At 38.0% G+C, this 18,711-nt stretch overlaps 1 protein-coding gene across 26 annotated transcripts in view; it reads right to left on the reverse strand.

Moving 5' to 3' along the window:
- Positions 1-18,711, reverse strand: part of LOC112541749 (uncharacterized) — a 138,113-nt gene that overhangs the window by 86,208 nt on the left and 33,194 nt on the right. For 5 of the 26 annotated variants that reach the window (XR_015796858.1, XR_015796848.1, XR_003085707.2 and 2 more), the window contains one exon: positions 10,094-17,707. The exons of 18 other annotated variants lie outside the window; for them this stretch is intronic. The gene's annotated coding sequence lies outside the window, so the exon portion shown is untranslated. Of the gene's footprint in view, positions 1-10,092; positions 17,708-18,711 lie in introns of those variants that run through there. 3 more of the 26 variants (XR_015796857.1, XR_015796852.1, XR_015796854.1) reach the window with 1 other exon arrangement.

Consider the following 18,711-nt stretch of genomic DNA (forward strand, 5'->3'; position numbering starts at 1 on the left):
CATGGTATATATTCCCCAACCACTGTCCTTGCTGAGAATACTCTCTTATGGCCTAGATCAAACTAAATCATTGCTAATATTTTAAAAAGTTGTAGGGATGATATCCACATTCACATGTCCTTACCCCTTTTATTCTCCTCTTTTGTTTTAATTTACAAATGAAGGCTTTCCTGCCATCTAAGGTTATTGTCCAAATAGGCAGAGACTACTGCATTAGTTGGTCTGTGGCTCACTATGTTCTATTATCTCATATTTGCCATGGGTCTGTTGTATCTACTTACTGAAAAACAAGCCCAGAACAGTTGTTTAGTCCTCTATAATTGCTGCATAGATGTACTCGGAAGGTTTATCAAGGCTAAGGAACACAAATGGCATTGCACACATCCCTTTCTTCCTTCTGAACTGTCTTTGTTCCAGAATACTTTTAAGTTTGTATAGTTCTGCCTCTTGAAACAATAAAGGCATTGTTTTCCCTCTTATCCTAACTGAACCATTTCAGTATCTTTACCAGCCTCTTCTCTGGCCCTCTTTCATTCTTAGTGATGGTGAACACACTGGGGATTCAAACCTATCAATTCTTATCTGTTTCACAACTTCCTTAATTTCCTGGCTTTGCCCCCTCTCTTTTTAACTCGTACATTAATTCAGTGGTAGACCTTCTTCATAACCCAGACTTTCACGCTTCTAAACTAGCAGGGCGCAAAATCCCTTTACTCCTCTACAGTGATGCTGCTGCCATAATTTCACAAACCCCTACAGGGCTGAAGAGAGCAGCGGTAGCAATATTTTGGTACTGCAGAAAAAATCAGCCGGTTCTTAATTTTGAGAGATCTAAAATTCATGCCTTTGCTCATCAATCCTGGAGCATAGAAGGGCATCAAATAGAGCAAGTTATTGCATTTAAATGCCTTGGGATGGTTTTCCAGTCTCAAGGTACCTGGTATATGCACCAGAATCAAGTAGTGCAGCTAGCCCTTAGATCTTCAAGTGCTATGAAGCACTTCTTCACCAATGGAGGCCAATGAATCCCTGTAGCATTAAAAGTTTTTGAGGCCAAATCATTGGCCCAAATCCTTTATGGTACACAAGTGAGAATTATGCAAAGAAGGATGCACTGGAATCAGTGCAAACAGAATATTTGAGATCAATCCTTGTACCCAGCAGAACAGCAAAAATCCGGTTAAAGCTTGAGACAGGAATGCCTGCAATCCAGGTAAGGGCCTGGAGGAGGAGGATAAACTACTGCTGAAAGTCCAATTCTTTCCAGCTGATCTGACTCCTCTAGTTTTAATGGACAATTTTCCTTCTCCCTGGAAATAGGCCATAGAGCAGAAGTTGGTACTATATGGGTTTTCTGCACCATTCCTAATTTCTTTAGGGTGTGACCAAGCCAAACAACTGCTCACCCCAAAAATAAAGGATATGGAATTCCGGGCCAAAGTTAATAGGTTGCTCCCACATGGCAGAAATTGGATAAATAAGGAAACCAGCAAAATACTTGCAAAATTTAACTCTCCCCAAGCTGAGGATTGTATTTTTCAAAGCCAGGCATAACATCTTACCATCCACATTACTGCAAGGCAGATAGTCCAAAACTCCATTAACCGGGCATACCTGCCTATTTGATGACAAGGCAACTGAATCCATTTGTCAGGTATTTTTACACGGTACATTCTACAGGGATTTAGATCTGCTTACATTCTCCCCCTTATAAGTAAATTCCCAGGAGCACCAGACAATTTCTACGTGAATCATCTTCCAGAAGATTTTAAACCCTTCATCCCTTGTGCCATAGCCAAATTCTGTGTTGCTGGAATGAAAATAAGGCATTACTGGTCACAGGATTAACTATTAACCTTCTATTTTATTCATCACTTCAGGTTTAATATGTGTTAGTAACTTGTTTTAGGTGATATGAATTTTTACCTCATAGATTGTATTTTAGATTTATATTTGCACAGTTAATTCACATAACTTTGTAGTAGTATATGTCACACTTCTATTAGAGACTCCTTATTATGTTAGTATTTTATCTCACCTGTTTGGTTTTACTTTTGTGTTGCATATTTAAAGTTTTGCTGGTCACTGACCAAATAATAATTACTGTGACTTAATTTCCTGGCTTGGATGCTGTGGTTGGGTTGTTGCCATTCAAAGAGCAAGGTAAGGGCCACATCAAATCCAGGGAAAGAAATGGGCAATGCATGCTGCTGATTTTAAAGTAGTTGAAGCAGTCATTCAAGGAAGTAGAGAAAAACGTAAGAGGCAGCTTGCTGACATCAATTTAAGAGACATTTGTGGAAGAAATGGTAGGATCCTTCACTGACTTGGATCACAACATGTTTACTTGTTGTATTCTATTCTTCTCAACAGATACCATAACAGACTTCATTGGCATATAACATAGCATTCCATATTGTAGGGCAAGGAAAGGAAAACTGCTATCTGAAGACAGAAAGAAAGGACTTTTCTGGCTTCATAGTCGTGCTATTTAAGATAGCATTATTGTGGAATCCATCAGAGCAAAGTGTTGATAGGACTGGAGGGGACACTTAGGTTATCTTGAGTCAGTGACCGAATCTCAACCTAGCCTATCTCATAGACATGTGATATGAATAAAGTGGGGACTGGGGAGGAAGAGGACTAAGACTGACACTGACACTCTGAGAAAAATGACAAAGTAAAATGAATAAGTATGTTAAGACTTTAGAGGGAAAAGAGATAAGAAAAAAAAATGCTATTCTCAGCCACCAGGACTCCCAACAACTTATCACTGTTGCCAGTGCAACAGTCGGAAACAAGTGATGATCTCAAGAGGAGTTTACAGAAACCTCTTCTTCCCCCCGCCCCCAATAATCTAATTCCAATGGAAAAGTGTGCTAAAAATCTTCAAACTTAAAACAGCCTTAGATATGTGATTATTCAGAAGTGCTTTTGTAATGAGTTACCTATACTTTTATCCAATCAGCGAACTGCTTAAGTAAAGATTACAATAAAACACAACTGAGTACTGTTTTGCATTGAAGTAATTACATTTGTTATAAAGAAATAATTGTGTCTGGTTGACATTCCTACCTAAATCTGGTTGTACTCCCACCCAAACACACATACACACTGTCCAGCACATTTGATTGTGTGACTGCAGCTTATTTAATAACCGGTTTCCCTTGTTTTTGTAACATGTGACCATTTCTTTATATGATTTTGCAACACATGCACTTTTTTTTTCAGTCAGAAAGTCTATTACTTTAGTTATTCCAGAAGAGGGTGCTCTTCTCCTTTTGAAGGTGTCTTAATACCTACAGATTCTCATCATGCAGATCAGGTATCAAAACAATAAAGGATGAATTTATGCAAAACTGAACTGGAAGAGCAATAAAGATCTTAAGCCACCTGCTTTTCTATGAGTTGGAGTATTGAAGCAAATCTAGTGTTCCATGTGCAAATACACTTTATGATGATTGAAGACTTCTGCTCAACCCAAACTTAGTTGAATAAGAATAAAGTTGATACTGCAATGCATGTAACATCAAAGTTATGAGAAGATTACAAATTAGAATTTCCAAAAAGAATAGGACATCTGAGAATCAGTAGGAATTATAGACTATGAGACTCTACAGAAGACTTTTTCTTTTCTTTTTTTAATGGTAGGGCTGTACAACCTTTGGTGCAAAGCTTTAACCCGGTGCATACTTGATTCCCACCATTCTAACATGGCTAATAGTTGTGCATGATGGTGGGGAAACTGCTGTACAAACACACACAACTCTTTATAAGTCAAGAAATAATTTTCATGGCACATCATTAGTGAGAGGAAGGCTACATACAACGGAATCAGATTTTGTTGAGAGAGAATATTTTAGTCATGTATTCACTGTCTAGTCCTGCAAGCTCTAAACTGAGATGTTGAGTGATAAGTTTTGCTTGAGAGACAGCACATTTACCCATAGAGAGCAGCCTGGCACAATCTACTCTAAACGACACTATTCCCCATGATAGTGCAAAAATCTTTTCCCACAGGCTGCCTGCTGATGTTTAAAAATATCTTGGCATTCAGCAGCTGAACTACATGCTACAGCTCTCAATCTCATATCTATCTTGTACCATGAAGATGATGGAGAGGTGCTTAGGGAGAGAAAAGTATCAAAACAATGTGTGCAATCCTCTTCTCACTTGCTAATGCCCCCCAATGCATACCCATCTATGCCATTTTTTCATACCTGGGCTATCGAGCCATGTGAACCCAGCCTTTGAAGAATGTGTTAATGGATGAGGCTGAGCCACTGGTATAGCTAAGGCACCAGTATTTTTAGCTGGTCTATTTTCAGGGTACATTTTCCAGATGAAAATGGCTTTTGAGGGAACTGTGCACATCTGCCACAACACCGTAAGTTGAACTATGTTCACCTGAAAGTGCTAGCGAGGAACATCATTTATACATACACACATACCACACCACTTGCTTCATACATTAATATCAGTTGGCATCACTCAGTTGGTTCTATGTTGAAAGCTGTGTGTTTAGAGTCACTGTGGGTAAAACTCATAATTAAGTCTCCTGAGGAAAAAACATTTTTAACCGAGGGATAGTGGCAGTTTTCAAAAGGAAGAAGGAAAAAGATATTTTCCTTTAGGCAGTCCCCTGTGCTAGAAGTAAATTAAAAATAAATTTGTGTGAGGTTTTTTTTGGGGGGGGGGATATCTTTTCTTTCAGGTTATTCAAGGAATTTATTAAAAGGTAAATCCTGCATTTAATCTATGAGTTAAAGTAACATAGGGTTAAAAAGCAAGTGAAATACTGCTTGTGGGTGTGTGTTTAATTTTATCTGCTTTCAGGAGCATAATCTGCTTCATTATTTGATGCAATAGAATTTGAGAGAGTATTCAGGATGACAATGTAGCCATTATTTGCGCTACAGGAAAACAAGAGGATTAATTTAAAAGCTGTGCCCCTTTTTTTTTTTTTTTAAAAAGGCTTTTATTTGGAATGCAGGCCGTGTGTGAAACTCTCATGGCTTAAAATTTCCTTGAAAGGAAAAAAAAAACCCAGTTTTTTAGAAGTCACTGTATCTTGCTAACAAAGGGTTGTTAATGAACAAGAAAACGCACATATATGCACAAGGCCCTGTTCAAGTGCCCCCACCCTCTCAATGTCACTCAAAACACTTCGGTTCCTGTGATCATTTATGATACTCACGTGACCTTACACATATTGGCTTCCATGTGGGAGCTGATACCTCAGTGTTTACAGGAGCTAACATCATTTGAGACAAGGAAGCACATGATGGCCCTATTTAGGGCTATATACACATGCTGAAAGAAGAGGAAAGGAGAGATCCTGGCCTTGTCTGGTTAATAGCAAAAACTGAGTTAGACCAGATAACAATATCAGCAGATAACAATATCCAGCATTAGGTTGTGGAAGATATATTCTGCAATATCCAGAAAGGCATTGCTATGGAAGAGAAACTGGCAGATTATCAGGTTTGTGGTATTCTTCTTTGCATTTTTTTAAATTTTTGCTAGAACCCAAGACCCATCAGGTAGAACTTTGGGAAAAGAATTCAAGAATTCTCCTGCCCAGAGATTCTGAGCCCAAGATTTATTTTGATCAGAAATGAATAGAACAGGTTTTTTTAAAAAAAATAATACCTGTTTTCTTTATTCCAAAATTCTTTAGTTCAGCAATAATAGCAGCCTTGTGTGTTTTCTTGGCCATTTTGTAAAACAATCAGCTGGGGGAGGGGTGCTGCAAAAGACTAAGAATCCCAGAGAAAATAACCTTATTGAGCTTAGGGCAGAGAAAGTCATTTCTTACTATCCGTAAACAGCTGCAGAAATCCTTTCTAACATGTGACACTCATCTAGTGATCTCTCTTGCCAGTCCTTGGTCCAAGTGGTTGTTAGAGCAATTTTGTGAAGGAGACAAAAGAATTTGTTCCCCTTTCCAACAAAATCTGTATGCCTTCCAGATCCATAGTGTAACAGTTATGCATTGAATGAAAACATAGGAAGAAGCAAGGAGAATACAACAGGACCATTGTATGTACTTGCATATGCAGGTAAACTTTCCGTCAGCTAAACCTCATACCTGTTGAGTTCTCAGAGACTTTTTTTCCAAGTAAAAATGGTAAGGTGAACATCAATTTGCTTGTAGGAAGTAAGAATACCTTTCCCTGGTAGGAAAAGATACTGTAAGACAATATATTCAATGTTTCTAGGCACTGAGGAAGGAGCACTGGAAGCAAAAGATGCTGTACAATTGCAGATCTTTGCAGGTGTTTCAAATGTTGACAAAGAATTGCCTTTTGAGGATGCTCACAGGTCTCTGAAACTAGAGATCAGTTATATGACATTCCAATTAGATCAAACTCATAATTTGGTGCAAAGAGACTCTGCGTTTATACCGTAGCCCGTATTTTTATTGCCTTCTATCTAAATCTTTCATTCAAATTTGCTTTGGAATCCTGTCATGCTCCATTCATTCGGAAATGCTGAATGAAAATATAATAATGGGCAAACTTATGGGAAAAGCAATCCAGCCAACACAAGCAAGTCAACAAAAACTGATTGGATGGTAAGCTTGCAGTACTTGATTAAGATTCACTTACTCAAATGGTTAGAATTTCTGCATGGTGGAAGATTAGCGTCCCATTCTACTCTTCAGTTAATGGCATATACAATATCGGAACATGAGTTGATGACAAATTTTGTTAGCTGCAGATTGGGCAAATATATTGCATAAATTGCACCTGAGTTCTTCCTGGCAGTGGGAAAAGTGGATATCTGACTCATCCTTTCATGAAACAGATAGAGAGCTAGTCTTAGGTTGGAAGAGCAAAGTTTATTTCAGCTGTGGTTCACAGAAGCCCTCCAAGTGCTATTTTGAAAACTCCACGGTGAAGTGAAGGTAGATCAATCAGAAGATAGTTCTGAGATATCTGCATGACACTTCATACAGCTAGCATGCTGAGCAACAAGAAAATGACTGTTCTCCTTTCAGGCATCTGAACACTAGTTATAGCAAATGAAGGCTGATTTACTTAACCTCTACTTATACTTCCAGGCACACCTGAGAACAAAATACATGTATGCAATGGCAAGTACTCATATGAATTCTGCAAACTTGTAATTTTCTTAAATATACTTATGAACAGCAATCATTTTTATTTTAAACAGAAAATGTGCATTTCCCATCTGAGGTAATGTCTGTCAGATCTTTCAGCTATGCCCTGCATTTACAGTTGATGTGAATGATCCATTGGCAGTATCTTTGATTGTTAATTCCCCTAAAAGATGTGCATAACTTCTATTTTGCTGGGTTCGTTTTTAAAAAAATTCTGATGAATAAAGTTTTTGCATTTGGGTATCTTTTTATTAATGTTTCATTTTACTATGAAACTGTTAGTTATCTGGAACTTTTCAGGGTTGGGTGCCATATGAATTAATTAATTGAATGAATGTTGTTTTTCTGTAACTGTAGCAAACAATAGTACTCCATAGTGCCAGGTAAAAAAATAAATTCTGCATTTTTTTACAGCGTGTGTTCAATTTTATGAAATAAAATTTGTTTATATGATTTTATTTCAAAGAAGAATACAATATTGGAGAAAGCTCTAGGAGTGAGGTATGGTATTCTGGTACTTCTTTAATTACAATATGCAGATCATGTATGTGTCAATATTCTGTCTTCTGTTGTACAAATCAGTTTTCTAGCCATCTGTAGATTCCCTGACTTTCTATATCTCAATTAAATCTCAAGGGAAAATACGAGGGAACTTCTTCCAAAGGACATTGATAGTTTAATAATTATGCACAGCCAGAGAGGCTTCAAAGTGATGGAAAGATGTGTAACAGAAAACAGCACCAGCAGTAGCACCATCAGCAACTCTGACAAAATAAGTTCAAAAGCTCCATCAAGAGGAACATGAAAGAAAATGCACTAGCACCATGAATAATGTTGAAAAACAAAAATCTCTTTTGCAAGGGAGAAAGGTTTCTGAGAGATTGCAAGGCAGATTATAGCACAGTAGTAGGATTGCGTGGATGGAGAGGCCTCTTGCCCTGTTGTATGTGTTGAAGATCTGGTGCACAAATGAACGAGAACCAGGCAAAGGGTCCTTACTTCTGCAGTAACCTGAGACCAATGTCAGTTGCTGTCCTCTCTCCAAGATATGCCTAATCTTAATGTTTAATCTGTAGTCATGTTCTACAACTTTTTAAGTGAAGGCATTATATCTACAAGCATTGGGCTGCAGATCTCTTGGGTTTCAATCTGTTTTGAATTAAATAGTATATGAACATATAATTTCCTGGAGCAATATACAGTTACATGTTGTCTACCATGAAAGAAGAAAAGAGTGTTAAACTCTGACTTGGTTAACTATAATTGGTTGGGATTGCACAAGACCCTAAGCCAAAAACATACATACCACCTTATGGTTTTGCCCATGTTTGAACCATTGTTTGACAGGTTTCATTCATTCATCACACTGGATTATATGCTTTGTCCTGCTTTAGCTTAATAAATTATGTGAATCAAGATAATAATAGCTTATGTTCAAAGAAACCACAGCCTAAAGCAATATCTGACTCAGGTCGTATTAGTTGAGATGGAATTCTGTAAATCAGAAGTGGACAATATTGCCTGAGGGACACACCAGGCTTCCTCCAACATGTTGAGAAATTCACTCCAAGAATAAGCAGGACCATGGCCCATTTGGGGGACATTCTAGTGGGATTTAAGAGGCAAAACTGGTGCCTTAAGTAAACTTGTTGCTCAATAATCCACAAAGCATCCAAAAAATGCAACACAAATTTTGGCCCCACCCATTCTGACTGGGATGTGGCAGCCATAAAGGGAAGGTTGGCTGGTGAGGCCATGCAACCCTGAGGTCATACTTTTTGCCCCCTTCTTAAAGAAATGAGAACGTGAAACAGTGGGAGGGGAGCTCTTGAAGCAAAAAGAATGCTATTTCTGTCTATTTGGTCTGAATTATTTCCTTGGCTTTGAGAGAATAAATATTGCTGCTGGGTACTGAAAAATTAAGCATATCGTACATCTGCAGTGTGTCTCAGATGAAGTCAATTCATGTGGGATTATTGCTGAGGGCTTTCATAGCAGCAGAAATAAGGGTACCTTGGGATATATTTGAGTGTAGAAAGCAACAGAAGAAGGTGTCTCCAGTTGTGGCAGCAGGCTGGTTATGCCTGTGTCAGACTCACATTCCCTCAAAGGCTTGGCCCTAAATTGGTTGATTTCTCACCTTCTATATTAAGACACTGAACTATTGTTCCTCTGTTTAATACATAGTAATAACCTCCAACTTTGAAAGTAAAATGTATCTTAGTTCCAAGCCATTAAAGCTATGGGAAAAAAACCAAAGATGTTGCCTTAACCTTTTTTATCACTAGTCCAAGTGATTTTGATATTCGATACCTGAATAATGTCACCTTATCCTTGACCGGAGAGTGCACTGGAAAATAAATCCAAATAGCTATGCCAACAAAAGTAGTTTTAGATTACACAGCCTTCACCTGCTATAGCATTTGCTACTAGAAAATAGAAATAACTGTGAACAGCTGGTTAAACCAACTCTGCATTAGATATTGTCCAAGTCAGCTAATAATACAGACTATCATTTTGCTGGAAGAGTTACAATTCTAAAAGGAAATTCTGGCACATATATCCAAGCATATATGAACAAATGGCATAAAGAAAATTATGGGAAAGGGTCTTAAGGGAATGTTCACATGTGAAGAGAAAAAATAGAATGGCTGGCTTTTACGTATTCTATTGAAAATAAAATACTCAATATTTGTTTCTAAAACTATTTCTAAAAATATTGTGTTAAAAAAAATAGTGGTAAAGAATGTTCACCTTCATGAACAACTAACCTCATATCACATGCTAGTAATATAATGATCAAGTTTTGCATATCTTATTTCAACAATACATGGAATAAGAAGTGCTAGATACACAAGCTGAATTCAGAAGAGGCAGGGGTACCTGAAATCACACTGCTTACATCCAAGGTTAATGGAAAAGGCAAGGGAGCTCCCAAAGGACATCTATTTCGGCTTTTATTGATTACATAAAGGTTTTTCACTGTTTAGATCACAAGAACACTACTGTAATTCAATACTAAATGAAGTAAAATCAGACTACTCACTAGCTGGTTAAATATTTAATATTTTGGATACATAATGTGAAATCTCGAATTACTGAAGAAGAACCTGTTGCTTGAAAAATCAAAGACAATTGAAAAAGGAGCCAAGAGAAGATACAGTGGTCAGATATTATCACTGATGACAGACGCGTGAGCTTTCAAGGACTCCAAAAAGCAAATACCGACTGACAATACTAGCAAAACAATATGCATTAGGACACAAAAATCAGAAGCAACTGTACAACAATTAAAAAATGAATCCCTCAATAAGAATACAGCAATTGAGTTCTTGCTTTATCACAGTCATTAATTTAAATTTTACTCACCGTAAGTCTGGGCTACAAAACTCCATATCACCACTAGATGGAAGCAAGGAACTAAAGATTATTTCAGCTCTTTGCTGTTACGGAGTGATCTTCCAGATTTTGCAGCCCAGAGCTGATAGTTCTACTGGAGGATGACTATAACGCAAAGCCTCTTTTAACCATGTCTGTGAGATTCTGTCTGTGAAATGCTTCCGATCTGAGGCATAAAGGACCCATGTCCTCCCACCCCACCCCCACCCAGTATCATCAACAGCTACAAAGGCCAGCTGTATGATCCTGGGAAAGGATTCAGCTGCTTAAAAAACCTGCATATAAGTGCTACATTAGTGTTCCCATGTACTTCTAAGCACCTTTGGGGAATCAAAACCAAATTGCTGCACAGCCCTAATAAAGACTTTCCATACAATTTACAACCAGAGAACAGAAATTTGCCCTCTAAACATGAAGGGGATACAGGGAGTGGAGCAGCGCTCACCCCATTCTCATGATGTGTGTGGAAGGGTAAGATATAATCATGCCATACTAAAATCCTGCGCAGGAATCTGAAGGTAGCTAAATTGAGATGGTGCACCTATACGGCTTGCCTCTGAATTCCATATGTCAAACTGTTTGCTAGAATTTTACATATTTAGTGCAAAGTTCTGTAACCATGTTCATCCTCATCCCTACAGAAATCCATGATATATACAAATACTTGTAAGAAAGCCTGTACCCAATTTTACAACTGGGATAGATCTATATAGCTTCCAGCTCTTTTTTTTTTTTTTTCAAAGTCTTCATTTTCATCCAGCTCCTCAGTGTATAATTTCTGAGAGTTTGACTACATTTTACCTTCATTTCAATTAATTAAAACATGAGTACAAAACGTTTTTTAAAATAAATAGCATTTAAATAGAAATTTAAAATGTGTGAAACATCTCCATTTGGACAAAATAGAAGAATCAAGTCAACATCTGTCTAATAGTTCTTTAAAGTTAATGGTTTAAAGTTAAAGCTCAGACATACTGGGTGAACTTGTTAAAAGAAGTAAATCTAGAAATTCCTTATGTTTTGTTAAATAATCTTTACCCTCTTTATGCTTATTAGAGCTTTATAAGTCATTTGTCTCTTATTTCCTGAGCAACTGATTGACTTTCAAAGAAATCTTGGAGTTTGGATTCAGCATGAACCAAAGGACTATCATCTTCTTTCACGTGATCTTCGATAAACTTGCATTTGTTCCTAGCTCTTCTAACTTAAGGTGATGTAACAATCCAGTGCATATTGCTGTAAATTGCTTCCATTATCTTTAGCCAGGTTTGGCTGCCAACTCAAACGGATGTGTTGAAACAGCATGCTTTTCCCAAGCCATGCTCCTCTTTTCTCTTAGCAACATAGAAGTCCCTGACGTCAGCATGCTTATTCTGGAAAGTTGTCTTCCCTCTTCAGTGTCATGTTAGAGCACTTGGCATCCCCAAAGGCTTAAAAGTTGAACATCTTCAGCTTGCAAATTAATTGACTCAGTGGTGAATCCACCCTCAAACAAAGCAAGGATTTGATTCAAATTACTGAGAGTTTGGCTATCACATTTGTTCTTAAATTAAATTACTTGGATTGTACTAAGGCATTTGTTATCCCGGATTGTGTGTATTTATTTCCCATGATAGGTTTCTACTCTTAGTAGTAGTAATTGACACTAGTTTTTCTGGTTGGTGCAGATAATCCAGTAAATATAATGGTTAGGTAATTTAAAACGAGACTTTAATTTTGTTAAGTGGAAACAATTCAAGCTAATTTTGAACAAGGCCTTTGCAAATGTAGTTCTAACCTACAGACTGGAGACAGAAAATTATACTACTCAAAAGTGAATTTTCCATTAATTTTCTCATGAGCAAGAAGGAGTTGTACAACACTGCACCTCATATCCACAAATTATTTATGTACAGCTCTTTCAAAAAGGGCTTAACCTATCTATAACCTTACTTTTGGACAAAAAATGGAAAGTCGTGTTTATGGTGCTGGGGGTATTGTATTTTATTATTGGAAATTGTGATAATTTCTTATCAGCTGTCCAGGAATTTGGGAAGTGATAGCTCCTAAAACATCTGGCAGTTCCAGGGTGGAGAAGACTGCTTCCAGGATTAAAGTCCAGTACAAAACTTAGGTATCCATCAGCTGTTGTCCTTTCCAAATGATCTAACACATTTTTGGCTTTAAACTATCACTAGGCATTTTAAGTAATTTGTTTGTGGGCAAATGCATTTAGAAATGCATATATTAAAAAGCAGAATTTTAGAGATGTGTTTTGAAAATGAAAAGAAAACATTCATTTAAAATCCATGTTGAAAGAGTAATCTATCAAAACGAAATTAGTATGGAAACAGGACTTTTGATAAGGATAGGGATCCTGAAGCTTTCCATATGTTGCAACACTAAAATATCCAGCACTCACAAACCAGTACCAGGAATAGTTCAGCAATAACTAAATGACCACCCATGATGCTAAGTAATATGCTAAGAGCATATAAAAATTGTAGCTGTGATTTATACTGTAGCATTAGAAGGCAAGTGTTTTAAAAAGGCAGTGATTCACGTTTAGTTGCTTTCATTATCATATGAATTAATTTTTACTATTCACTTATTTGAGCATGAAACTGAGCAAACTCAGGGAGGCAGTGAAGGACAGGAAGGCCTGGCGCAATATGGTTCATGGGGTCACGAAGAGTCGGACACGACTTAACGACTAAACAACAACAACAACATTCACTTATGGGAAAAAAATCATGACCATTTTGTGTTTAGGTGTTTGTTTTACTTATATCATTTAATATTTATGGCAGTGCTTCTAATCGAATGACGTACATTGTAATTTTCGCAAAGTGAAAGAATTCTGTCTTTCCATTTTATTTTTGGTTCAGTATGTTCAAAGAAACAGAAGTAAACATTGCACTCTCCCTTAGTTTCCAATTATTGCTACTGTATACCTTATATTTACTTCCAACCCAATGGCAAACCAGGGTTGAGGGATTCTGGGGAAGTTCATCTCTGGAGGCCAGTCCAAATGTTGTCCCTCCATTTCCCCCACCACCACCACTTCCAGGTTCCTACCTACTGGGAATTCAACTTACAGAGTGAAACCTACTTCTCCATTTGTTTCATTCTTTTTCTTCTATTTTGCTGATTTTCAAAAATGAGTTTGGGTGTATGGCAGTGAATCATTGCAGTTGCTCCTGGCATTTTTACTCTCCAGAATGGCTGTGGGTGAAAAGAGATAGATAGAACAGGATCTCTGCAGAAGTTTTGGAAATGAATGGGACACTGTGTTTGGAGGCGTTCCAAATGAGGAGGCCGGGATCTGATCTAGTGGTCAATGATATGCCAGAACAGCAAATCCAGCCTTGTCATGGACTGTGTATTTGGCAATGTAAACAGCTAAGCTCAACTTGCTGATTAATGCTATTATGTAATTCACAATTGCAATATATTTAGCGTGTTGAAACTTTTGTACTTTTGCATGCATGCTTAAAAAGTATTGCAGGAGTACACATGTGATGAAACCAGATGGGGAATCTTTATCAGTTGGAGAAACTTTGTCCCTCTAGATCATGTTGAATAACAGTTCCTAGTATTCTTCACCACTTACCATGATCAGCAAAATCTGGAGGGACCTATCCTGAACTCATGGCTGGAAATTAGCCATTAATGGTAAGATCTCATATGTTTACTCAGACATTAAATTAAGACTGATTCCTAGATATGATGATTAGGATTCTAGCCTAACAGAAAGACAAGACTATCAGCACTGAGTAGTCTTGATGGATAAATGCTGCCACTGAAATCAGACACAAAAGGCTGCAATTTGAGCATGAACAGCTTGAAAGCAAATATGGGAGAAGGCTTTTTTTCCCCTCCATGCTCAAGTTTGTATATTCCCCAGAGGCATTTCATAGAATTATATGGAAGAAGCTTTCAGGACATCTGACCCAATCTCTTGCAGGATTCACTACAGCAACTCTAACACATGACTATCCAGGCTCTGTCTGAAGATCTCCAGCAATGACCCGCTGTGGAATAATTATGTCTGTTCTGGTGTAAATTATATATATGAGAGATATATATGCTTTTGATACCATTGACCATGGTATACTTCTGGGCTGGCTTTGGCGACTGGGAGCGGGTGGTGCGGTATTGGGCTGGTTCACTTCCTTTCTCCGAGGCCAGTTCCAGTCAGTGTTGATTGGGACCAAGAGGTCCGGCGCCTGGCCCCTACTGTTTGGGGTGCCATAGGCCTCGGTACTTTTCCCGCTCCTATTTAATATCTACATGAAGTCACTGAATGAGACGGTGCATCACTATGGGTGAACCATCAGAATGCTGACGAGACCCAGTTATACATTTCTGGTGTCCTAAGTGATACTGTTGACATTGTTTCTTGGTGCCTGGAGGCTGTTGGGATCTGGATGGGGAACAAAAGGCTTCAACTGAACCCTGGCAAGATTGAGTGGCTTTGGGTTTTGGGACCTTCTGTATCCAAGGGTTTACCATCTTTGGTGCTGGATGGGGTTGCACTGCCCCAAACAGACCCGGTGCACAATCTGGGGGTCCTTCTGGACTCACAGCTGCTACTCAAAGAGCAGGTGGCAGTCATGGCCAAGAGGGCCTTTGCACAGCTTCATGTTGTGCTCCAGTTGTGTCGATTCTTGGATTGGGAGGCCTTACTCTCAGTTACTCATGCCCTAGTGACCTCCCGAATGGATACTGTAATGCACTCTACATGGGGCTGATACCCTTGAAGAGTATCTGGAAACTTCACCTGGTACAGAATGCAGTAGTGCAGGCAGTTATGTGTGCTCCAAGAAGTGCACATCACACCTCTGCTCCATGAGCTGTACTGACTGCCAGTTTGCTTCCAGGTTGTTTCAAAGTGCTGGTGATGACCTTTAAAGCCCTACATGGCATGGGGCCAGATTATTTGAGGGAGTGCCTCTCCCCAATTACATCTACCCATCCCAACAGGTCCAGCAGAAGGGTCATGTTGTGGGTCCCATTGGCCAAAGAGCTTTGTTTGGCAGGATTCAGAAAGAGAGACTTTTCTGCTGTTGCACCTGCCCTCTGGAACATCATTCCCCCTGAGGTGAGATGGTCCCCAACCTTCTGGCCTTCTGGAAGGCTCTTAAACCTTGGATGTGCCATGGGCTTGGGGATCTCAAGGATATATGGAACCTGTTAAATGGTTATATTGTTAGAGTGCATTCTCCTCTTTTTATTATTATATTTTAAATATAGTTTTTAATTTTTAGTTGTTTTTAATGGTAGAAGATTATGATTTCACTTGTGTTTTAACTATGTACACTGCCCTGAGTCACATGCAAGTGAGATGGGCAGCCATATAAATTTAATAAATAAATAGTACACAGACACACACACACACATATATAATCCTTACCCCTTATCAGTGGTACTGCAACTACAAAAACAAGTTATACAAGTTACATGCTTGTATAGCATGTAGGTGGGTTGGATAGACATATTCTTATTGTACCTAAATTAATTGCAGTACAATGCAGAGTCTGCTACCCAAAATTAGAATGGCTTTTTTTTCCTAATGTGTTAATGGCTATAATTCAGACAGATGTGTAACTATAATGTGTATAAGTAAGTTTATAGATGCAGTTACGTATTATCTTACCCAGTTTTTCCAACACCCATAAAAATTTCCACATATCAGTAATCAAGTGCATCCTACTTGTTGTAAATACACAGTACTGGCTTTCCCTTTTTCTTCTCTATAAAAACAACTGCCAGATCTTTTATGCCCTGAATTTAAATTTGCAGAAATTAATTTGGAATTTAGAGTAGTTCATGTAGCATGCAAGCTGCCTAAGGAGGAGGAGGAAGAGGAGGACAAAATATAGAACTTAAATGATTTTTATTTTTAAAATAACAGCTTGAATTCAGGCTCTAAATGCCCAAGTGACTCTCTATTTTTGGACAGAAAGGTGTTTCTAAGGAAAAGAAACTACATAAGGGAAAACATCTGATCTACATCCTATACTTCCAACTTTTGTTGCATAGTTCTTTCCAAGAACTGAGATTTGTGCTAAATACATCCTTGCTCAGCAAAAACAGATGGCAAGATTCTTTATTTTTTAGAAAAACAATTGAAATTGTGAAAAAGACAATTTTACTACAGATAGAAATTTTTATCACAGTTGTGCACCACTTTGGATTCAAAGCAAAAAGATGGTTCAGAACATTTTCTACCATGAGTGTCCCACTGTATCCTATTTCTTGCTACTCCCTAAAGGTAGCCATGCTTTATTCTGTAGTGATGGGGTGAGGGAAGCCTGTTGGAGTCTCCTTTCATATGAACCTCTAGAACTACACAATTTCCAAGGGCTTGAAGGTTGCTCCAGGCTCTGTATGGCAAGTTGAAGCTGAAATCCAAAAGTGGATAGGGTCGGGGCAGACGCTTAAGGTATGCATTTCCCCTCTTAAAAGCTGAAATCAGGTGGGTCACAAATGGCTTCAAGACCACACTTTTTACATCTCTGTTCTGGAAGGTGGTAAAAATTCCAAGATTTAACTGAAACAATTCTCTTTTTTAGCAAGTTTGACTTGTCTGTAGCTTCCATATTTCCACAGCCATGCCTTCTCTTGAGAATGAATTGCTGCAGCTATCTGTATATGTGTATGTATTTCCATCACAAGTTTCTTCTTGACTTTCCTTTCTTCCACTTCATTATTTCATCATCAGTAATTTCATCAACCTGGTTCTCAGCCAACTAAACCATTATGTTCCATTTCCTTTTGACTATCCAACATCCACGCCTGTTTAGCACTCAAGTTTCACCTTTATCCTCCTATCTGTCAGCAATAGCTGTTTCTTCCTGAAGGTCTTCTGGGTGCCATTTCTACAGCAACCCTTTCCACAAAGTTTTCTTTCTTAAGTTTCCTCTTGTTCTTCTTTTTAATATTCTTTCCCTGGATTCATGGAATTTTCACTCTATGTTCATCCACTCTTCAGCTGCACTCTATCCCTCTCAGCTTGGAACCTTTCAGTTAGCGCTCCAGCTTTCAGCCTAACCACATACTCCCTACTGGTTTTCTTTTTCTTGTGTGAGGTTTTAATCTCTATCAAGCAGATAACTTTCCCTCTGTGAAGATGGACTGAAGATATTCTGTTGCAAATAACTTCATCCAAACATTCTGGCTAGAACTCTCACAAGCATTCTGAAATATACAGAAGAAACATAAAATCACTTGCACAAACATTATTTTATTATTCATTTAATGATTTTTTTCTACACCAACTTTTAACTTTCAAGGCATAGTGCTTTAAAAACTTAATGAAAAAATAAACTTCAAAGTATTCTGATACCATTTAATTTTAACCAAGAACCAAATGCAACTACAATTTTCAACCTATGAAATAAATTATAGATAGTCCATAAAATAAAATAAAATTCAAAATCTAAGGCCTTTACTTTCAGAAAACATCATTTAGTTAACTATGAAATGAAGTTAAAAAAAAAAAAAAAACCTTTGAAAAGGAAAATGAGGATCCAAGGAGAAAACATGCTCCAGGGAGTGAGTTTTTTTCAGTATGTACACTGGGTGGTACACAGATATAATTGTTATTGCCCTAATATGCCCCCCCAATATGCGCTGGATGCATTTGCACAATGCTCTTAGCCTGGTTACTGAATTAGCCCTTCTCTGGGTTCTGGCTGGTTGGTCATCCAACTGAGCCATATACATTAAAAAAACAACAACTAATGAATGTTAATACTAAGCTTAGGATGTGCAAATACATCATTTAATCTCATTAAGCGTGTTGTGTGAACACAAACATCTGGTCTCCCAAGCTCTAAAGAGATACACCCACCAAAACAAGGTATTAGTAATTGGAGCTGAAGTAGTGTTTGTCACAGTGGAAACGAGTAATGTGTCCGATCCCTTAAATACAACAGAGAAAAAAATCCCTGTTTTTATATAATCCCCTATTCAACTATGCTTAAAGAGAAATCCAAGCAGAAACATCATGACACTCACACTCAGCTCCTCCTATTCTGCAGAGGATGGTAAATTTTTAAGGCTACCCTGAAAAGGATACATATATGTCTTCCCAATATCTCCCATTATATTAAGGGGCATATAGATCCTGTCAAGCATAAGACAAAAAGATAACGTCAAAATCTTCCGTTGAAGATTGAATCTGAGTAAGATTCAATACA

This window comes from Python bivittatus, unplaced genomic scaffold, assembly GCF_059951505.1.
Source record: "Python bivittatus isolate LINGU-HERP-01145 unplaced genomic scaffold, Pbiv_v1 ctg000350_np1212, whole genome shotgun sequence".
NCBI lineage: Eukaryota > Metazoa > Chordata > Lepidosauria > Squamata > Pythonidae > Python > Python bivittatus.